Genomic DNA, 23965 nt, shown 5'->3' on the forward strand with positions numbered 1-23965 from the left:
TTATCTTTACACTCTGCCCCCCCACACGCCTCCTCCTTTTCTTGTTCTTTCCTTTTCTCCTGGCTCAACATGTTCATTGTTTAGATTTTGCCAAGTACTATATAGTAATTGCCAGAAATTTTGGTAATGAGAAAAAAATTGTATGTACATACACACATATACATAGCAATATATTAACCATTGGATTTTATATGCATTGTATTTTTCACTTTTATCCAGTATAAATCTTTAAAGGAAAATTTTAAAACATTCAAATATCTGTTCTGATTTAAAGTTTCCTGGGAAATTGTATGTTCCTTTACCTACGACAAGGAACATTTTCCAAATATGCATTTGGAAAACAAGGTTTTATCATAATTGAGGGCAAAGCAAGAATCTATTTCTTTTTAGGAGTCATTTATTCTTCCCACCCCCTACTTGGGGCCTGTGGTGGTTCTCATCATTGACATGGAGATTTTTTTTGGTTAGATAGCTTCATACTTTGCTTTTGGCGTTACAGTACCTTATAGGACATGTGGGCCTGGGAGTCAAACAGATCCTGAGCCTCCCCTGCGCAACTTTTTAATTAGCTCAGTGTCCTTAAGCAAGTTAGCTAACAGCTCTGTAACCAGGTTGCTAATCTATGAAACTTAGGCCCCTCTTACTTCACAAGGGATTTGTATTAAATGGAATAATATCAATGAAGTATGTAGCAGATAATATGTTCTCAATAAATGCTAGTTTCCTTCTGGTCTATTAATTTTAATTAATTTTAAAAATAATGAATTAAATCTTCTAGTTGAAGTTCCTCCTCTCCCTTTTCACCACTGTGGCCTAGTATGGTACTTTAGACAGTATAGCCAATACTAGAGACGTCAGAGCAAGGATTTTTAAAAATTATATCTTATAGCTACCCTGAGAATGGGCTTATGAGGAGGAAAGACAGCTAAGGAAACCACGGTAATTTCTGCCTCCTATAATTGTAATGTTTTCTAGTTAGCAAATAATAATGGGAGACTTTTCAACAAAGCATTGCTGAAATCCTATTCACATCAATAAAGTGGAATGAAACATCTAGCCAAGTGTATACATTAAGCCTTTTAAAATAATAGAACATCCTTTTATCTCCCAATATCATGTCCTTCATTCCACAGGGGATGTTGCTCAGTTTAGCTCACTGTAGATCAGGCTCCTTGATTAGCACCTACTTTTTCTTAGGGAAAGGTAGGTGGTCAGAATCCAGATGTCATTGAAATGGCTGAATATTTGCTATATATGTTCTTTCCTAAAGAATAAGGTAGAAAATACCTCCCACTCTAAGATGGCTAGAGCTACATTTCAGCCTGGAGCTTTATCATTTTAGCTGAATTATAAACCCCATAAGAGTTAAGCTTTATAAGGGAGAAGATGATACAATCTAAATGATTCTGACAGCAAAGCCTCTGTTATACAGAGATCTCTTTCTCTGGTCTGAGTTCTCTTTTAACCAAGTCAGACTTTGCTTTCTGTATAACTGCAAATTTAGTATGCAACTCTCCATCTTTTTTTGGAATTGAGAGTTTTGCAAAAAACCAAGTTAAGGCACTAGGGTTTCTCTGGATCTTCTGCTGAGCCATAATCAACCTCGAAATAGTTGTGATGGTGGAATGGAAAGAAAGAAAAGGAAACAGAAAGGTGACCTGGAGTAGTGGGAAGATGACTGGTTGGGTCTGGAAATTGTGAGCTTTTTCTCTCTATCTCAATGAGATTCCTTATAGCAGGAGGCTCAGTCTCCTCCCTGACAGTGCAGAAGTCCAGGCAGCTGTAAAACAGGCAAATCCTAGACCTAGAGTTTACCCTCAGGCTGTCAGTACCTTTTTGCAGTTTTTTTTTTTTTTTGTCTTTTGTCTTTTTGTTGTTGTTGTTGTTGTTGTTGCTATTTCTTGGGCCGCTCCCGCGGCATATGGAGGTTCCCAGGCTAGGGGTTGAATCGGAGCTGTAGCCACTGGCCTACGCCAGAGCCACAGCAACGCAGGATCCGAGCCGAGTCTGCAACCTACACCACAGCTCATGGCAACGCCGGATCCTTAACCCACTGAGCAAGGCCAGGGACCGAACCCGCAACCTCATGGTTCCTAGTCGGATTCGTTAACCACTGCGCCACGACGGGAACTCCGTTGTTGCAGTTTTTTAATTTAAGTATATACCAAAGACCTGTGTATTATACAGTACTAAATACAACCTTTTCCTTTATGGTTTCTGAGGATCTCAAAACACATAAACAAAAAATAATTTTTTGAGGAAGAATAATAAAGTTGGAGAAACAGATGAAAAATGAGAAAAAGGGAAGAATTTGAGGTCAGGTTTGGAGATAAATGAGTGAGAAATAGAGTAAAAGAGACTCTATCCAAAGATCTAAAGAGTAAGAGGAGAAAGAAAAGAGAATGAAGAGGAGACTCAGATTAAAGATGGAAAATTAATTATAACTCCGAGATGAACATTTTACATAATGTAAGGACTCCTTGGCTTTAAAAAAATATTTTGAAATCTTTATAGCATTTAAAATGATTTATTTTATGCAACTTTTGACTTATTTTGTGCTGTGGAGAAATGAACTCTGAGCTTTAGGTCCAAATCCCAGATCTATCTCAAAATATACATCCTTGAGAAAATTACCATATAAGCTTCAGCTTTATGTATTTTCATATTTAAAATGATGGAGCCAGGCACATTCTCATCCACTTTTAAGAATCTATGCAGTGAACAATAGCACGTGGGATGGTCTTGTTGATGTACTGTCAGGATGCTTATTGAATGGAGTTGCTGAATTAGATTAGATTATACTAATGATCAAATTAAAAAAAAAAAACTTTAAAAAAGTTTCACATGCTTAGTCCCACCCAGATTAGTTAACAAGATTGCAGTCCCACTTTATAAAAAGTACTATGGCTACCATTGCCAAAAACATTTTTATTTAAATCTTCAACTAGAATTTTTCTTTTTTTCTTCTTTTTGGCTTGCCTGTGACATGTGAAAGTTCCCAGGCCAGGGATCAAAGCCCTGCCATAGCCGCAATCCAGTAACAATGTCAGAGCCTTAACCCACTGTGCCACAAGGGAACTCCTTCAACTGGAATTTTTGAGAGCTTATACTTGCAACTCTTTCTCTAAAGGTCTTATTCTTCAATTAACTGAAAGATAGCATTTCTGACTTTCTAATCCAGAAATTTAAAACTCCTGTTTAACCAAGAAAATGGAAATCAGTACATTCTTGGTTGCCCTTCTATTAATTTAAATTTGCATAACCTAATCAAAACTCAACCTGCCTTGCCCTTCAACAAAAAGCTATATTCTCTCCCATTACTAAATGGCTACATTCTTCTCAGTATTTTTTAAAAGATGAATTATATTGCTCTCCCATGACTTTTTCTTTAGAATATGTCCATGGAAATTAAAATGGGCTTTTCTGTGCCCAAGACTGAAATGAAAAATAGTCCAAAGGGCTGGTGGAAATGGACACAAAACTTTGCCAATATTATCAGTATTACAATTTTTGTTAAGCTTTTTTTCCCTAATAAAATGAAACTAAAGTCACTGATCCCCAAATAACTGTTTGATACTTTACCTACATCATTATTTTGTCTGCAGTCTAAGTATAGCCTAAGATTTCCTGTAAATCATTGGAAAATATTTTCTGAGGCTTTTCTATCCTTTTTTTACAGAGATATTTATTTCTCCTATAATCATTTTACTATTTCAACAAATATTTGCTGAGCATAAAGAATGTGCCAAACACTTTGCTAGGTGCCTAGGTATGAACCATGTATATACATGGCCATTGGTCATTAAAATATACCCAGAAAATGGATGGAGTAGGCATCTGTTTATTATTTTCTAAGCCAAAAATGGGTGAAAAGAGAAAGTCATTGGATGATCAGAATTGAAACCCCAAACTCTTGTTCCTTCCTTTGGATGACCTCCTGTGATTTTTTTCCATTCATCGTTTACAAACACACATTCAGGAAGGGTACAAGTCCCCTGCCTTGCTCTCTAGCTGGCTGCTAATGAAGAGAACTTCTGTTTCTTTTTCTCATTTTGATGACTGTTCTGAGCCACAGGAGGACACTCAGGTACGGGATGGTCCTTGTTCAACAGCAGAGTCAAATTCGTCCTTACTTTCTAGCCTCGGCTTTGGGAACTCATTGAATGGCATGGGAAGCCCCTGGAAGCCTCAGAGAACTAGGGATGTCAGTAGTCATCCAGATCAGAAGTCAAATTTGAAATGCCCTCTGTAAGCACAGTATAGGAAAATATTTAAATTTTGTTTACAAGCATGTTCATCAGTTTAGAGTCTTTCCTCATTGTCCATTTCTATTTCATTTTCCTACATTGGGCTGTTCTGTTTAGCCAAATAATGTGTGGCATATATTCTTCCAAAGTAAAATAGTGACCCATTCAAAGATTTCTAAATGCTTTCTTCATGAATTTTTAAAGGAGATGGCAAAATTGACACATTTCTTTGTCCTGTTGATATCCCTGTGTATCTTTCAAATGATATTTTTGACTAGGTAAACTAGTTGGACCATAGCATGGGCTATCACAGATACTGATTCCCAAATGCATCAAGAGAATAACAAATAGGTGCATATGGAGAAGTCTGATGGTTTAGTGGAATTGCTTTCAAGTAATTTGACACATTAGTACTTTCAGACATTCACCTGCCAGTAATCCTCATTAGAAATAAGATTGGAATATTGGGGTCACTAGCTCAAGTCCATTTTTCTGAGACCTGAACAATAACAGAAAGTCAGAGCTAGAGGGAATAAGAATGAAACTATTCCAGGCAGTAGAATTGTTTCTGTAAATGAGCTCTTGCTCCCATCCATTTTTTTCCTCCTTTTTTCTCTCCCTGCTTGTCTCTCTCTCTCTTTTTTCCTCCCTCCCCCTCCTGCTCCTTTCTTTTCGGTGTTCTGAATTCATTAGATGGCATAGTGTAAATCAATAGTAAACGCTAACCGCCTACTCTGTACTCAGTTACGCAACATCACATAACCGGTACACAGAGACAAAAAGGGAAAAAGCACACACAGCCTTTACATTCAAAAGCTCTTGCATAATTTTACTTTTCCACAGCCAAAAAGAAAAAAAAAGGAAATAACAGATGGGGAAAACTTACAGTTTTTTTTTTCCCTTTTCTCAGACTGTTGAGAAGGGAGTTAGCTAACATCCATGACCATTTCTAGTTGCCCTGGGCTGCAGCAAAACATCCCATAATTGTCAGTGCCTTAAATGGCTTTAAAACAGAATTTTGTGACCCTCCATGATGTGGTAAATTTTCCAGGTAATATAGGGCTAAAATTATTCTGAGGTGTTTAACTCTGACTTGGTTTTCACTTATTTTGTGAAAAATCAACAACATTTAAAGTATGAAATGAATTTTAAAATAGAAAGGATAAGGAAGACAGCTGTGTGTGTGTATGTGTGTGTTTTCATTTGAAATGTATCCTGATGTAATATTTATGTAAAAAGCTGGTTATATAAACCTGGGTTTTCTCTTGCTTTTTACTGTGGGGGCTGTATAAAGCTCTACTGTTTTTTTCTCATGACAAAGTACATTCAAACTCCAGAGGCTAAATGAAAGAGAAAACATCTAGATGCTACAGCAGAGATACTTAATTCAAACTCCCTATAGAATCCACCCCTTAAACAAGAGTTCCATTTAAGAATCTGTAGTTTCTGGAATTCTCATTTAAAACTTTCTGTCACACTATTCCCTGGAACACCTTTAAGTCTCGAGTGTATAATAAAAGTTCTTTTTTTTCACTCTTTCTCTCTTTGTAGCTCTTCACTTCTTTCCCACATTCACTTTTTCACTGCAGTAACTCCCTTCCCGAATGGCAACACAGTGAGATTTGTATGAAGTTTATCAGTCTTCCTTCCCTGTTATAATATTTTGTTTCACTTAACTGACTGAGGTCCTCTGGGAATCAAGCATTTGTCTGATGAGGGAAGTTGGAGAACTTTGGGGGGTTGTTTGTTCTTCCTTTTTAGTTTCTGCCTATCAGATGGTTTTAAAATGGATACAAAGTGCTAGATAGCACAGCATTAAACATTGTGAGCTTTCTGCTAGAAGGAAATAGGATCAGGTATGTGAGGGGTAGTGTGGGGGTAGCTCTGAGTGTTCTCAATGCAGAGAGAGGTGAGAGTGGGCAGGAGAGAGGGTGGATCAGAGTAGGAGCTCCTGAGGCTCTTCCTCTTCATATGTTTGGGATCAGTATCATTCTTTAGGTCTCGCTTTACTTCTAGATGGTATGGCCCTGTGAAATTGGTTCATTTGGTTTTTACTGAAGGTAGGAGGTGAGTTTTTTTCTTTACTTTATAAAAAAGATTCAGGCTATTTCCTAGTTTAACTTTCTCTTATGTGTTAGCTATTGAATTTGAGATTCCTTTTGTATGGAAAATTCTTGTGCAGAAAGATAAAAATCAAAGCCAGGAGCTTTTGGTCTGGTTTTTCAGGTTTTGTTGCCTTAATATGTGGCCCTCTGTTGGGACAACTGAATGATTGAGATCATCAGGGTTATCATATATCTGTATGTATGATGACACTGGGACATCTTTTGTTGTCTTAATATGAATAATGACTAAGCTAGCATATGTTTTTTTAAAGTATTTTACAAATACATTTCCTTTCAGCTATTTTTTTTCTTGGAAGAACCTGTAGCTTAGATAAATTTGTTTGTGGAAAAATAATGAAAATTCGTCAGAATATTCTCGTCTTTAAGCAGGATATTCACACGTATATTCATATTTTTCCTGTGTCCCTATTCGTGAGTTATAGCTGAGTGTGGATTCCAATGGGCAGTTTTGGTTGTGTGTACCTGATTATCAAAATGAATTTTGCACCATGTAAAATGTTTCTTTATAATTAATTTTAATGTGATTAATTATCCGTAGCCAAGCACTTATTTTTGGTGTATGGTTCTGTATACAGGGAGTCATTTAGAATACTCTGATATTTTCACATGGGTTTGCCTGGATGTAAAAAACAAAACAAAACAACTTAGACCTCTGTACAGGAGCATTTTCTTGATTATCAAAAATAGTTGGAGCCATCTGATTAGCAAAGAATAGAGGAAAATGTCTTTGAGTAAGAGGACTTTTATTCCTGCCTCAGTTTATCGGAATAGCTTCCAATTCCATCTTGATGGGTTTTTGCACTTTCTGAACCAAACTCAGGGCAGAACTGACCTTTCAACACCCAATGAATGCCAACTGATTCTATTCAGCCTTCATTTTCACTTGTAACCACAGACCTGGGAACATGTAGGCTACTTCCAGTTTTTCGCCCGCAGTATGGAATCCGGGCTTCAGAAGGGCTGGAATGCCTAAACTTTCTATTCCCAGGGTGTGCAAGAAGCTAGGACAAGTTTTAAACATTTTTCTAATTTTTCAGAGGTCTTTCAAAACTCTTTTAACCTGGTTTCTCGTTGCTGTTGGCAGTAGTAATAGATATTTTTAAATATTGCAACAAGAACCTCAGTCACTGACTTACTTTTTCAAGAAGAATCACTCTAGTTGTGCCTGGCACATAGTAGCTGCTTCATAAATAATTTACCATGTTTTGGTGAGCTGTAGTGGCTGTTCCCTCATAATGTTTGTGCAGGTAAGCAGTAAGCCATGCTGGTAATAAAGGGGTAAGATGAAACCAGATACGGTGGTGCTCATCAAGCCTCAGCAAGGGACAGACTATCCATTTTATAAGAAAGCTCTTATTAGCCTGTCTTTATCTTTATGAAAGCAGCAAATTGCAGAAAGAAATTTTATATCTTTCCTAGGGGACCTTTTCAATGGTCAGTGCTGCACAGATCATTGGATCATTTAAAAAACATAATTTTGAGCAAGGCAACTTGGTGATCCCGGTCAAGTTCCATCTGCAAATGTGTTACATCCACATGATTCTAGGTCTCAAATATACTCCCCTTACACTCTGCCACAGGGTCCTTTGAATCCTAACTTTTCTCTTTTTCCCTAGGTAATTGTTTTTTAGACTTCTTTTATTTATATAGGTCATAGGATGATGACAACAGACAACTTTCACACAGAATTCTTTTACATAGTGTTTCATTACTTTTAGCTACTATAATTCCTGATCTTTCTAAATCACTTTTGGCTTAAGTTATGCTGGTTATTTCAAGGCTTCATTCTGGTGGTGATATTAGGGGTGGGAGGTGATCTCTGGTAAAACCACCTATGGTGTCTCCATTATAAAAGCAGTGAAAAGACATGCATGTGGAGTTATTGATAGACTGCTGCTCATTAGGGAAGCAGTTTTTAAAATGCAGATTATATAATATTTGGGGATTTTGTTGCTCTACAAGAGAAGCTTTTTAAATGTTAATTTGGAGTTTGTTTTGTTGCTCTGTGACTTAGCATAAAAGGTTTTGGTTTTAAAAGGTTTCAGTTCACTCATTGCAGTTGCTTTACAGGACTTGGAATGTAATGCTATACATTTATTTCTACTCATGAAAGAGGATAAGGCCAGTAACTCACAACTCATGAAACCAGGGGTAAATAATCCATAGCTTGTTCTACCACCATTGCCACAGTATTTATATCTAGAACACAAGTAACAAACAACCCAAAACAAGGAGAAACCAGTTTGTTTTTATTTACCAAATGTTTAATCAAAAGTACAGTAAAGTTCAAATGGAGCTGCAAATCCTGGTGGTTCACAATGGTTTGATTTATTTTTTTAAACAGACCATGGATAATTAACCATAAAACATAACTTTCTCAACACAAGTTACAGTGAATTACAGAAATAGGCAGCAAGTCATTCACAACTGGTTGCAACTGGTTCGAGCCTTAAAGTTAAACACACAGGCAGCTACAAAAGCACTTTCTTAGGGCACAGATGTATTTTTGTTCCTGAAGGGGAGCATCCTTTACTTTTTATATACTATCAGTATATCAGTATATCAGTATCCTGAGTGAGAAGTAAATGGGCTATTTTCTGTGATTGTAATGTTGTCATGCATTTATTAAATGCCTAACATTGATGGTACTCTTTTCATTTCAGAATGTTTCACCGTCACTAACTGGATATTCCTCGCAACATTGCTGTCTGGTAAGCAACTTTCACTATCTCTAAACAGTGATCCAAAATACTGAGGTGCAAAGAAGTCAAGTATATTTCTCCCAAACTCAAAAAGAATTAGACCTAAAGATGTGTTGAGCCTACCACCTCTTGAACAGAATGCATTTTGACACTGGTGAAGGGTACCTATTTCATATTCTAGTTGTTCATTTGAAATACCATCATTTAGAATAAGAAGTGTGATCTTGAGAACCTGTTGTCATGGATTTCAACAGATTTCTCACAGTGATTTTGCTATCTTGGGTGAAGTATTCAAAGGACTTGCTCCAGAGGCATGTGTGTATTTCCTAGAGATACCTGAGTGGACAGAGGAGGTGATGTGGTGAAATGGGGCACTGATGTTTCCCATGTGGAACACTGGATGCTTTGGCTTTAGGCAAACAAAACCTTCCAAACATATTTTATGATGTTTTGAACTACCTGTTACTATTCCATGAAATGCTACAAATTTGAAATGCATTTGATTCATTTGGATCAGTTTTAAAATCAGACATGATTGCTCTAGTGTATACCCACAAGCATGGGGACATGAACAACCATACTTCCCCCCACCACCAACAATGTAACCGGCCAAGTAAGAGGACCTACCCCAAAGCTGAGAGAGAGCCTAGGTTTGAAACTTTGAGGTCTATGTGTCTTTTAGTGAGAATCTATAAAGTTTCAAAATTCGGTGTTTCTAGAAATCTTGAGATTTCAGTGGCTGGGAGGAGAGTGCAGGTCAGGACTGAGGGCATATTGGTAGAGCATCATCAAGTCAGAGCCTGAAAGAGTCGAGTTTGCTAGAGACTGACCTGCACAGAAACCTACTGGCTAATACACCAGAGAGGGAGGAGGAGTGAAGGGGAGACTTGCCTAGCATCTGAATGCAGTCTGCCTGGCTCTAGCCAGGCCTGTTTAGTCATGAACAGCCTATTCATCCAAACCTTTAAAACTTAACACTCTTGACTTTACTGTATATGAATTTGCATAAAATGAGGAAAATAATCTCTTGGGTAATACAGATAGCTTTCTTACAGAAACTTTCCATATCCATTGCACATAATCCACAGTTATCTCTGTATTTTTATTTCTAATTCTGTTGCACATCTATCTGTCTCTCTGAACTTATCTCTCTCACTAGTGAAGGGCACAAGGCTTTAGGATTGTAACCCCTCTCCCTTCCCACTCCCACTAAAGCTTTACTTGTTATGTTGCCCAGAAAGAAACTCATGTCAGTCTGAGTGTCAAGAGCTCAAGGGACGGACTCATTTGGTAACTTTTATTTGTCATTCCCTTTGCATTCATTGCAAAAACGATCTCATCACAAAATGGCCTGAATTTCACACTCTTTCTGGCTTGCAAAGAAGCCAGTTCCTCCCCTATTTCTATCTAACACACAGAAAGCTCTTCATGTTTCTATGATCAGATAAAATCTGTATTGATGTTTCTTTTCCTCTGGGTGAATTTCACTTCTAGGGATGAAGATTTAAACTATCAGGCCAATGCTGTATGTTTGTAGTTTCTGTGTTTTAGTAAATGAAAAGCTCCTTGGGAAAGGAGAGCACATCTTATCCACTAATGAATAAATATTTATTTTCATTTTAAAATGATACATGCTTATTAAAAATAATTTGGAAAAACACATTGGAGTAAAATGAAGAAAAATTAAAGTAATTATTTCTATAATTTAAATCCAATCATTAATAACCATTTGATATATTTTCTTACTCTCATTTTCCCCTGAGGATGTATTTTTTAAAACATACTATAATTGTACTTTCCATATAATTTTATGTCCTACTTTCAAAATTTAACCTAAGAATTCTACATGTAATTACACAGTCCTTATAAACATCATTTTAAATAAATATATACTATTTCTGAAGAGGAATAGCTTGCTTAACCTAAGTGTCCAACAAGAGTATTTTTGTTTTGTTTTGTTTTCACTTTTTGTTTCCAAAATTTCTTACACATAAAAGTAAATGAATCAGTCAATAAATGATGAGTAAATGAATGAAAGTTCAAATCAGTATACATTTAAAATTTATTATGGGGAGTTCCCGTTGTGGCACAGTGGAAATGAATCCGACTAGGAACCATGAGGTTGTGGGTTCGATCCCTGGCCTCGCTCAGTGGATTGAAGATCTGGCATTGCCATGAGCTGCGGTGTAGGTCGCAGACACAGCTCAGATCTGGCATTGCTGTGCCCATGGTGTAGGCTGGCAGCTTCAGCTCCAATTTGACCCTTAGCCTAGGAACCTCCATATGCCGAAGGTGCAGCCCTAAAAAGCAAAATAAATAATAAAATAAAATAAAATTTATTATGAAAAAATTTAAATACATGAATGTATGCAGATTACTACAGTGAACTCTCATGTACCAGTCACCCAGCTTGCACAGTGATTCATGGCCTATCATTTTCCCATGTTACCACCATGTTATTTTGAAGTGAACTCCAGTCATCAAGCATTTAGTCCATCAATATTTCGGGCCTGTCAAACCTTTTTCCATGTTAATATTAAAAACATTCAGATAAATAGTTCTAATGATTGTATATAGGGGTATTTTTCTTCTGAATATACTGTCATCGTATTTTCCAAAATATAGCAATTAATCATAAAATCTCATTGATGTTTCGTAGGATCCTTAGGCATACTGCAAGCCAAAGGGCAGTTTGATTAACTGTGTAGACATTTTACAGATTTGTCTGGGTTTCTTGAATGAACTTTTTTTGGGGGGGGTATTTTTTTTAACTTGACTCAAATTTGGGATAATAATTTGCATGCTAGATCAATGCAGCATTAATTATTCTCATTATTGGATATGTGCTGTGTTACATACAATTTCATATTTGACGTGAAAGGGGAACAAAGCCCTCTGACAACTTAGAAGTCCAGTGTGGCTGCAGCCAGCCCATCCTAAATAAATATGGTGAACTGATTTAAACCAAATGTAATACTGCATTTAAAAATATATAGTTTCTTAAGGTATATTGGCAGAAACATAAGGGGGCACTTAGGAAGCCCAAAAAGGGAAGAATTATACACTAATAGCCTGAATTATTTTTTTTTTAAAAAGCACTATGTTTAGGGAAGTGGGGGTGAAGGGAGATGGTTCATTGCAGAACCCAAGAGCATTCACTGCTTGTGTGCCTCTGTGTATTACTCAGGTTTATCCTGAGAATATTTAAAGAGCCCTCTCTGGGCCAGCTTCCCCTGTCTAGACCAGCTCCTTTACATCCAGAGCCACGAGGTGGAATGCTCCATGTGAATTGTCTATCCACAGAAGACCAGTTGTGAGGGGTTTGTCCTGCCTCGCTCTTGTTGACCTGCAGGTCAGTGACTGTTCCAACAGGTGTATTCCACTCATCAGAGATTCAGGATGTGAGTAACTGCATAACATCCTGCATCAGTATAAACTGGATTTATGTGTTACTCAGGTCTATTTAATCTTAGGAGCACATTTTCCATTGGCCTCGAAAGTGAGTAGCTAGAATATTGATGTGCCTAACCCTTGGGGAAGAAAAAAAAAGAGCTTCTCCACTGCACTAAATCTCTAGAAAAATATGAGGGTTTACAGTATGGACACATACAAAATATTTTCCAACAAAGTTGGAAGAGGAAAACACATGGAAAAAAAAAGAAAGAAAAGAAATAGCATAAGCAATAAACTATCCCAAGCAAACAGAAAGCATCTGTAAAAATTGCCAGACTAGATGGTGTAAACAATAAAACTGCTTTTTCTTTCCATCTCATTCCTTTTCCCCCCACAGCTTTTGATTATTTCTCTTTCTCCTTTTTCCTGGCCTGGGATTACCATCATTAAAATATCTTCAAAAGGTCAGGAATGCATCTGAAGGCGTGGTGTGGAAGCAGGTATTCTAAGGAAAGATAGGTGCGAGCTGGTGACCATACTCTTTTAAAGCTGCAACGGTATTTTACCATAACCCATCTTACCCATATTTTGAAACAGCTAAACTTTCCATCATTATTTTTAGATTGGCATTGACCACACAATGACTGAAATAAAGGCATAAGTTTTCACTTGTTCCTGATCTTTTTCTTACCTGTGATGTTGGATTATGTAGCTCATGTCATAAACCTAGAATATAAACTGACTTGTAAAGAGAAGCCTAAGTTTGCTTACAATTTTTTCTACCTCCAGTATTATACCTAAGTGAATCTTAAATATCTCATCATGATAACAGCTATAATTATTACTGTTATTATTATTATTAATGGTAGCATTTGCTTCTCGGTGTCTGCATGTGGCATTTTCTTATTGTTGGCCTTTGGGTCTGGCCTTTATTCAATCCTTGTTATAAAACAACATGCCTTTGAATAAAATAATGTTCCATATTCTCTACCTCCTTCCTTCTAGTTTAGTTCATAATCACGTCTGGATGATTACGCTTAAATAGGGCAAGGAATCCTTTGTGAATGCCTCTAGCAAGCCCGGATTTTCATTTGAGACTTAAATACAGATAGTTGGGAAAAAAAAGTTCTGTTCATATCATCAGACCCATGTTTAAAGAAGTTGTCGTATTTTCTGGATAAACTTTATTACGCATGTAATACACCATCATGCACAATTAATGTGAGGATGGGGATTGTGGCATCCTTTTCCTGAGATTAACTTTAGTGATTCTGCCTTACCTGGAGTGGTGAGAGAAGGATGAAAACTCCACTCAAGGCAAAGATATTCAAGGAGATGATTTTGCAGCTAGCTCAGTCCTTTCACATTGGAAATGCTGCGGAGTCTTCATTTGTTTACCTCCCACTAGAGATTACTCAGTCTATGGTATAAAAAACTTCTTTTGGAGATAGTCTTCTTTTGGGGAGACTGCCCCATTAGCAAACCATGCTAGGCTCCAGAGAGAATTCCTTCTATTTGTCCTATCTTATTCCATGAGATATTCTTAAGGTGCTGTTGATGTATACTTTTTTTATCAAAAGTAATTTTCTTGCTGAGTTTTTGACAGACATTCTATGCATCAACCTAATGTTTTTGTCATGTGGAGCTCTATAACCTCTAAATGCTAAGGTTAAAGGATTGTATAATTAATTATTCAAAGACATTTTAGCCCTTAACTCTTTCTCTCTCTTTGTCCACAAACAAGTTGATTGGTTAATCATATCTTTGTTTATTTTTATTGTTGTTGCTGTGCACATTGCACATAAAACAGGAAAGAGGAAAGGCTATTTGTAAGAGGTAATTATAATGACAAGATTGTACTTTCTTTAACTGTTCTCATTTTCTAATGTTTGATTACATCAAGACCTGCACTCTAAAAAGTGTTTCAGTTTTGCTCAGAAAATGACACAGTAGAAAGATAAATCTAGTCCAATAAAGTGATGTCAAGCACAACTTGGCACAACTGTTATTATATCAACAATTCATTCAAACTCTATTCCTCCACTCAGGTGGGACTTTAATTTCTGGCCATCCTTTGGTAAGGATCCAGAACAAGGAAGAAACAGACTACTTTTGAGACCCTTCAAGATCTAATCTTTTATGAAGACATGATATAGGTCTAGTGGATTCTTAGGAGCCTGTATTATTTCTGGGATGGCTTATCCTGCCCCCTATAGAACCAGAACTCAAGTGGTTTTCTGCAAATTAAATAAAAAACCCAGAGGTTAAATGAATCTTTAAGATTGTTTCCAGATTACCATTCACCAAATTTTTATTGATGCTTACTATATGACAGGTACATGTGAACCTATTTCTTTGTTTTATTTTTTTTTTCTCATTGCCTTCTAATTCCTTCTACTTTTTTTATTTATTTATTTTCCCCTTAAGCAAGGAGAAATCTTATAGATTGTCAGAGCCCTGTGCCATTTGCATGTAACCAAAGATTCAGTCCTTTCCAGGAACTCCGGTTGTCAACCCATGATCTTGCCTTTGTCTTTTCTCATAGTTGTGCCTGTGGCGCCTGTCACTAGCAGTCAAATAAGGACACTTTTACCATTCTCTCCTGCTGCTCTACTTTTTTTTTAGTGCCCGTACATGAATTTGTTATTCTTTATAATTCCCTTTGAAGTTGGAAATCTAAGGGGAATCTAAAACCGACCAGATGTTTCTGCTGCTGGAGAGGGAAGAGAATAAGGATTAAGTTTAACAAAAACTTGGTCTCTAGGAAAAAAAAAATCACTTCAGCTGGAAATAACCATTAAGTGCACTTATTTGCTACATATCTGTTAATTTATATTTACTAGTTCTTTGTAGACAATATCACCTATCGGTTTTCTCTGGGGGAAAAAATCATAAATTTTAAGAACGAATAGATTCATGTTGGGGTTTGCTCAGGCCTATTTCCCTTTTAGAATTTTAGCTCTCTTGCCCTACAAGTCCCCCTGGACTGCCTTATGCTTTACAGTGAGTGTTTTCTGTTATGTTGTTGTCATTGTAGGCCCTATTGTTGAAGCATCACTATCATGTCCCATCAGGCTGGGAGGCCAAATCTGCAAACTTTCCTAAGAGGGGTGAGGTCAGTATGGCCTGCGGTTAGGGAGGGAAAGAAAGGAGATTTGCCAAAGTGCTGAGCTTTTATGGAGAACTTCATTCTCTTTAGAGATCTATAGATCAAAACAAGGACAAGAGTGTTTAGGAGGGGAAAGGAAAATCTTGTGGTCTTTCAGGAATACAGATGATATTGCTGAAAAAGTGTGAATAAACAGGTTAGGAGATAGAAAATGATAAGTATATGAAAGCGCAAGAGGAAAAAAAAGACGTCATCTGTGAGATGACATTTCTGGGGCCTTTGACGCTAGATGTCCAAGGCTTCAGGCCCTGGTATAAGGGAGAAAATGTTAAAAAAATAAAATAAAATTGGAGAAGAGTCTTAGAAACCAATCAGGATGTTTTGGTGGTATGCATAGTACTTCACAAAAGCATTGGACTGCAGAGATGTACTCTTTATTTACTTGCTCGCTTCCAGTACAGCATCTGTCACACTATCCCCTTACACTGCTCTCTGGATTTCCCAGGTTTCCGTAGGCTTCTAGGAGGACAGAGAAATCTATGAAGAACTGCTTTGTACCCCTTACCTTGCTCAGTGGATAAACGTTTAGAAACATTTCCCACAGCTCATGAGGGATGAATATTCACAACTCATGTTCTATTGCCCTTGCCTATCTTGTTTTTAAATAGAAAGTCTGAGTCCTCGGTAATTATATTAAGCTTCTTAAGCAGCATATATCAATTGCATACACCATTTTAAGCATTTTTTTCGGCCTTTTGAAAGAGAGAGTAGGGGAAGAGACAGAGAGAAATCACTTAGCAGCTGATTCACTTATTTTAAGCAGCTTTCCCCATTTTAAAATATAAAAAATTCAGGTCCTGGAACATTGGGTTATTTGAATGTTCTGTAAGGATTTGAAAAGAGATTTTTTTAAAATCATATGTTCCACATTCAGGGACCCAGATTTTCAATTTAGTCCTTTAAAAAAAAAAAAAAAAGTTAAAATAAGGGAGTTTCAATCTAAACTGTTTCTTTTTCATTTATTATTATGATTATTATTCGTCAAAGCAGATAGTATGAAAAGCATTTAAGTTGGTCTCACTTATGGCAGAGCTTAACTCAATAATCCAAGACTTGGAACTTGGTATTTCAATAAAGAAAACACTGTTTGAGGTATTTTCCATTCAAACCAGCATCAAAAGTTTTTTAATTAACACCATCAGAAATTAATGGGCTAAATGCAGGACAGGGTTCCTACATACCCCACCACTGGGAACAAGACAGCAAGAGGAACCCATTGAGCACGTTTGTATTTTATCCTGTGTTTTTATTTACTCCTTGAACTGAGTCCCAGCTGCACATTCCGGGGGCAGAGCAGCAGAGTGAAACCTGTGAGGGCCGCTCCACCCTAGCACTTTCACTTTGCTCACTGATTATTGTCCAGAGTTCTTTGTGATTGTAATTGGTTAGAAAGTTTGAAATTAGCAAGTCCTTGTCAGCCCAGGAAAGCTTTGAAATCACAAGGTTTGATACAGCCATCAAGCCTGTGGAAACCTAATGGCTTATTGGGTTGAGAGCCTCAGAGGCCTGAGCAGAGCACTCTCGCCCTAAGGCTTGGCCCCAGTCACCATCCACCACCCTCCAGAGCTCCCTGTCTTAGAGGATGGCTTTGTTTGAGGCCCTTTCTTTTCCATCACTGAAGCCTCTTTCAGGACGAACAGACTGGACTGACTACTAGGCTTGGGAAGAATGAGAGCAAATGGAGTGGTGAAGAAGAGGATCAAGAAAAAGGGAGGAAGGAGAAGGGGAAGAAAAAGCATAAAGGGAAAAGGAAGTGGCATATTAAATGGAAAGAGCTTTGTAAATATTGACATTTAGTTTCTGTGCAACTGGATTGGATGTCTCAGAATGGAACTCACTGACGGAACCTAAATGGTCCCTGGGGCTCTTTTCTTCCCTAGAACTTTTTATTTATTTATTTATTTTGTCATTTTAGGGCCGCACTGGCAGCATGTGGAGGGTCCCAGGCTAGGGGTCTAATCGGAGCTATAGCTGCCAGCTTATGGCAGAACCACAGCAATGCTGGATCTGAGCCTCGTCTGTGACCTACACCCACAGCTCACAGCAATGCCCGATCCTTAACCCGCTGAGCGAGGCCAGGGATCGAACCTGCAACCTCATGGATCCTAATCAGATTCATTTTTGCTGCACCACCATGGGAACTCCCCTAGAACTTTTTAAAGACTTGCCCACTCGTGGTCAAAGGGAAGCTACATATGTTCATATAAGGGATCATAATGTACCCACGCTACCACCACCACCACAACCACATTTTCTAGGGATTAGGAATACAGTCATTTCCTTTATACATTATAATAGAAGGATGAAGGGTCTATAAATTCTTCTCCTGTAACCATAAAAATATCTTACTGTTTAACCTTGTGATCTAGGTCCTTGAACCAAAATTCTCCAGAAAACTCCTATGCTGCATGGTAAATTGCAAAATAAACTCACCTTCAGCTTTACAGTAACAAAGGAACTACTTGGACAGGGTTAATGAAAGTAGATATTGTCAGCAAGGATGAAATGTTTATAGAAGCTTAAAGGTCTTAATAACGTTCTATAAATCTTCTCATTTAGTTGAAAGACTTCAAGCTTAATACATTTAGATGCAATCCTTAACCTTTTCCTATTTCTCCTCTACTTTAATACAAAACAAAACAAAATACAAACCAACTACGATGGCACAGATAGTATTGCCATGAATTCAGAATGTCAGGAAATTTTCAGTAGGCCCAGTCATGACAAAAATCAGGAAATTTTCAATAGGCCCAGTCATGACAAAATGTTTCACCATTTTTTGAAAAGCTCCCTAAAGGAGTTCAGAGATTTCTCTCCTGAAACACAGGGAGATCGATATATATGAACTCCTAGAGAATAATTGTTGAATGAGTGTCAGCATTTTCCTAAGAACTCCTAAGAGTCCAATCTTGACATCATAGCCAGAGAATCAGGTAAGCCAACTAGCAATTTACCATTTTTCTACTGTTTCTTAGCTGAACAGTGTCAGGGTTGTCATCCCAAAGTTTGGCTTCTTGCAGGAGTCAGAGACATTTTACGTGGAATATAATTGATTAAACCTTGTCCCAAACCATCCTTTTGATCAGCTTATGCTAGATCAGACTGCACGTACTGTGCCACACCCCCAGAAATCTCTATGGGCTGCTCTAGCAGGTGTGTTGAGCCCTCTCTAGTTATCCCGCAGCTCACCTCTAGTTTCGGCCACTCTGAAGCAGTTCTCTGTTAGTCCAGACTCCTGCCTCAATGGTCTTTTCCACAGTTTGCCCCAGGGCCTTTTCAAGTGCTGGGAGAGTTCAGTAAGTCTACAGTGGAATGGGGAGCTAGATTAGCAGCTTAATTCCCTGTGGTGGCAGCTCTCAACCAAAGGAGGAACAGATCTGGAAAAAAAAAAAAAAAGTTTCAGCCTCCGTTTCCCTTAGCTGGATACTTCTGGAAGCATTATGTGTAAGTCTCAGCGGTTCCGATGAAGTCACACTGCTAGTGGCCTCTTTGATACACCCTTATTATTGTCAGTGCTCCTCCTTGACTCATTCTCATCACTCCTTCACTCCTGCCTTCTGAGGTCACTTTCCCAATTACCATGTGCACCTAATTCCGAGTCTCAGACTCTTCTTCTTTGGAGGAAACCCAAATGAGACAGGTAGTCTGATTTTTTTGTTTGTTTTAATCAGTCAGTTCACAGCATCTTCTTCTCTACTGTATACTACTCCCATTGACTTTTTGCCCATTTCATAGCCTGATTCCCAAAGCTAGATAGAAGCCTACTTGCTCACATCAATAGATTGTACTATTTAGAGGAGAACCATTGTTTAGTCATCTGTAATCTCCTATATCTAGCACTGCCCCAACACACAGTAGGTGCTCAATTAATATTTGTTGGATGAATGAATAAATGCATAATCTACAAAATGATTTTTATTTCCAGTAATGTAATAAATACTGGTGTGTTTCAGTCAAGTAAGATGTGTTACTATAGATATGTTGCTGTTAATACATTTTTGAAGTAGGAATTCCTGTCATGGCTCAGTGATTAACTAATCTGACTAGGAATCATGAGGTTGTGGGTTCCATCCCTGGCCCCCCCCAGTGGGCTAAGGATCCAGCATTGCCATGAGCTGTGGTGTAGGTCACAGACGTGGCTTGGATCCCGCATTGCTGTGGCTGTGGCGTAGCCTGGTGGCTATAGCTCCAACTAGACCCCTAGCCTGGAAACCTCCATATGCCACAGGTGTGGCCTTAGAAAAGACAAAAAAAGAAAAAAAAGAAAAAAAGGAAAGAAATTTTTGAAGTATCTATATATGATTTATTCTTTTAAAAATCAAATTAAAACAAATGCAAGATTGTCCCTGCAATAAATACTCATACACATTTTTTTCTAATGTGCTTTGTTAAATGGGATAAAATGAGTAATACTGTAGTTTGTACTCCATAAATTTCAAATAACCCTAGGTAAATTCATGAGAATGTGTTAGAATCCAAATAGCATCTTTCTTGCACATAAAGTGGGAAAGATAAAGTTGAGTACCTAAGAGTAGTACTGTGGGAATGGTGGCAGTATCTGCCACCATTTGAAGTATCTGATTAAATTCAACAAACTTTTGAATTACTCTTGTTTTGGGTTATCTGTTGCTGTGATTATGTGAATCTAGTCTGGAATGAGACATAGTGAAGTCCTGTTGATGTCTGTTTTCTAGACAGAACTATAAGACCTGCTATATCTATAATCTCACCAGGAAAGAGTCTGCCTTCTGTGAGAGAGATTAATGAGGCTCCAGAAGACAAATAACAATGAGATAGAGTGTTCAAAACTCTCTTTTTGCATCTCTGTGTCCAAGACACGAACATTTAAAAGTTACATTTAGCATGCAGTGACCAAGATAATCACCCTAACACCACGAACCTCCTTCTTTGTAACCAACATCCCAGTCTGGATGGAAGAAGAAGGACCCTGCTGGAAAAGGGCTTTTGATTTTCCACATAGTTTATTTTGGCTCCATGAGAGTACAAAAAGATGTGATGTTGCATGTTAGCTGTACTCCTCCATGGAAAAAAAAAAATTTACGTCTCTACTTTTAGAAAAATGTCTTCAACTTTTATTCTAGGAGGATTAAATTATTGAAAATTACCGAATTTGTCTGAAAAAAAAAAAGTATGTGTTTCAGGAAGGAGTGGTGATTTCCATTTACTTTCTTAACATTCACTCTGGCCCCTGAAGAACTATAAAATTATAAATATTAAGAAAAGTCAATTCCCTGATCTGCTCTTTTCCAAATTGGACATATTTGGCATTTGTACTATGCCTTCAGCATAGTTTTCTAAATACTCGCATCTTTTCTGCAGTGATTATTGATCAACTTCCTAGGAAACCCCTTTCCACACTAGTGGTGTTTTCCAGAAAAGTATCTGCTCAATTGTGAGAGATCTAAAATGACGCTCTGAGACAGTGATTATAATGGCTGATGCTGTTTGTGTTCTGGAGAATTTGTGGTTTTATACAGTGTGTAGTTTGCCAAACTGTGTGGGATGGTTATTGATCCCCTCAGGGAGACCTAGTGGCAACTGGAGCTCCAAGGGTTAGTCATATCTAGCCCAGCAGAGCCTCCTCTAAGGCTTTAAATCCCTCCGGGTTTATCCCAGCAAGCAAGCAGTCTGTGTGGGCCATGACATGACAAAGGTTGAGAAGTACTGTTTATGGACTGAATGTTCATGCCCCCCACGTCCCCCCTCCCCCCAGTTCACATGCAGAAGCCCTAACTTCCAATGTGATGGAAATAGCCCTGTGCTTGGAACTTTATTCAAGCCATCACATTAAATAACCTACCAGCTTAAAGAAGCAGTATAGAGTGATGGTTAAATTCTGTGGGCCATAGGCAGGAAAGTCTGACTACATAGCCACTTTCTAGCTTTGTGACTTTGAGGGAAAGTGTATCATCTTCTCTTTGGCTTGGTTTCAATACTGCAAAGTGATAACAGTAAAAGTAATAGCACTCACCTCCAAAAAATTGTTGGAAGGATTACATGAGTGAATAATCAAAATGTTTATAACAATGGTAAGTGCTTAATAAATAATACCTATTTTTCCCTACTTTTTGATACTAACATTAAAGTCTCACTTTCCCATGGATTGTTATATATTTTATATAATTTTAAAAAATATCTTGTTTTTAAAATATAACTCTGCATTATTTTCACCTTCTTTGATTTAGAAGTAGGTTCTAAGAAGAATTAATGTAATATAAGTGGAAAAGTCTAAGGTCTCTAAGCTTCTTAATTTAGGCTCTCCAGCCTCCTAATATTGTGGCCTCTGTGAATTAAGATTCTCATTCTCGGTTATGCTTTTATTTTAAATGGATAACTATCATAGCCATCTTAGTGTTTTTTATGAGGACTTAAATGAGATAATATGTTTGGAGTCTACAACCTTGCCTAGACAATATTTTTGTAAATGTTAGTCTTTTCTCCCTTGTGTTGCTATGAAGTTGTTTGGTTTGTTTTAACAACTTGTATCTCTGGGCAGGTAATTCATATACTTCTGCTGATACCACAGGCATTCACGCATTAGTTTGAGAGAATCAATAAATTCTTACAGGCTGTACAGAGGCAGTGATGTTAAATGGTGAGCTGATGCAATTATCAATTTATCACAAGTTTTCCTGACTCTCATATGCTATGTACTCTTCAGATGTCCCTTTGTTTGATTCAATAATAGTCATTATAGAGATTTCTGTCTCTTAGCCTGTTGATTTGTAAACAATTTTTATTCAAGTAAACAAAACTTTTTTAATAAAGCAGCCTTAGCTCATTACATCTATGAGCATATAGAATTATTGAATGAATGAGTGAAAAGGTGAATGAGTAAATGATTGAACGAATGATTCTGTCTTACTCATCCAATGGTTATTGAGCATTGCTTATGACTGTATAGAGTTTGGACATCATTACTTGGCCAAGTATACAGTACACTGTGCTTCTTTCCCTTTTTTGTTTGGATGAAAGAGTCAAGGCCAATACTCTCAGGCTGTTTACCAAATAAATTCCAAAAGGAGGAGACTTAGAAACAAACAGCTTCAATTTAAAGCAGAATGAAAATGTGCTGTTGTAGAAGGACAGGCAAAATGCTGAGGGAGATAAAAAAAGTGGTTGATCTAAGGTGAGTGAAAGGGAAAACTTTGGAAAGGAAGTGATCTTTTAAGTAGATATTGGAGAATTATTAAGGTTTTCACCTGATAGAAGAAAGAATATGGCAGCCTAAGCTGTTGAAACATCAGGAAAACTGGGGTGGAAGCCATATTAGAATCTGGTGTGTTTCAGAAATGCTGAGGAGACTAGCTGGCCAGATTTTAGGGCATTATGGAATTTAGTGGGAAATAAGGCTGTTCAGTTTTCAGGAGCAGACCATGGATATCTCATAATGAAGTTCCATTGGAGTTCTATTAATTAATGGGAATCATTAAAGGCGACTTAAAAAAAAAAAGAAGATGATATTCAATCTATGTTTTCCAGAAACCAGTTAGTACTTAATTCGTACTGGGTTTTACTGATGATGAACTCTGGATAAGTTACAGAATCACACAATTCCATTAAAAAAAAGTCATATCTTGTATGGTGGATATTTCAGCCAGTGAAAGTTGTACTATATTGAAAATGAATGCAACAACCAAAGTTATCTTTCTAAAACAAAAATTTGATTATATCAGCATTTCTCACCTTGAAAATACTTCCTCATTACACATAAAATAAAATTTAAATTTTTGTGTATGTCATTACAAAACCCTTTATAATCCATTAATCACTTGCTTTCTCATCTGTAAGAAGATTAGGATACCTATCCTGCAGCACTGGTGTGAAGTGGTTCATATAAAGCATCTACTGCCTTGCCTCAGTACATGATAGGCTCTCAGCTCATGGCAGCTGTGATTATAATCACTTTATTATCTCATCTCTGTTCTCTTTCACCAGTCCCATCTATATGTCCCCTACTGTTTTTCAGATTAACTTCATTGCTTTTTGTGTTTTCATTGTCTGTTATGATGTCTAGCACATAGTAGCTGCACAATAAATGTTTCTTAATTAATGAATTTAACTTGGTAAGGTCATTCTTATACTTACACAATCTAAATAAATGTAAAATACTCCTCTTTTGTATTACTTTTTTTGAGTTTTTGTTCTTTTTCTTCATTTTAAAAAAAGTTTTATTGAAGTATATTTGATTTACAATGTTGTAATAATTTCTTCTGTAAAACGTTATTCAGCTGTACACACACGCATATCCATTCTTTTTCAGATTCTTTTCCCACATATTTTATCACAGAACATTGTGTAGAGTTC

General features: G+C 37.3%; 1 protein-coding gene across 46 annotated transcripts in view; it reads left to right on the forward strand.

Annotated features, from left to right (window-relative positions):
- ZBTB20 (zinc finger and BTB domain containing 20) overlaps positions 1–23965 on the forward strand; it is a 792790-nt gene that overhangs the window by 439651 nt on the left and 329174 nt on the right. For 45 of the 46 annotated variants that reach the window (XM_084991206.1, XM_084991226.1, XM_084991215.1 and 42 more), the window contains one exon: positions 9037–9084. The gene's annotated coding sequence lies outside the window, so the exon portion shown is untranslated. Of the gene's footprint in view, positions 1–9036; positions 9161–23965 lie in introns of those variants that run through there. The other variant, XR_014824816.1, reaches the window with a different exon arrangement.

This window comes from Sus scrofa, chromosome 13, assembly GCF_054392235.1.
Source record: "Sus scrofa isolate SSC_HxYL_T2T_F1_AM1 chromosome 13, Sscrofa_HxYL_maternal_Yorkshire_Landrace_v2.0, whole genome shotgun sequence".
NCBI classification, from domain to species: Eukaryota; Metazoa; Chordata; class Mammalia; order Artiodactyla; family Suidae; genus Sus; species Sus scrofa.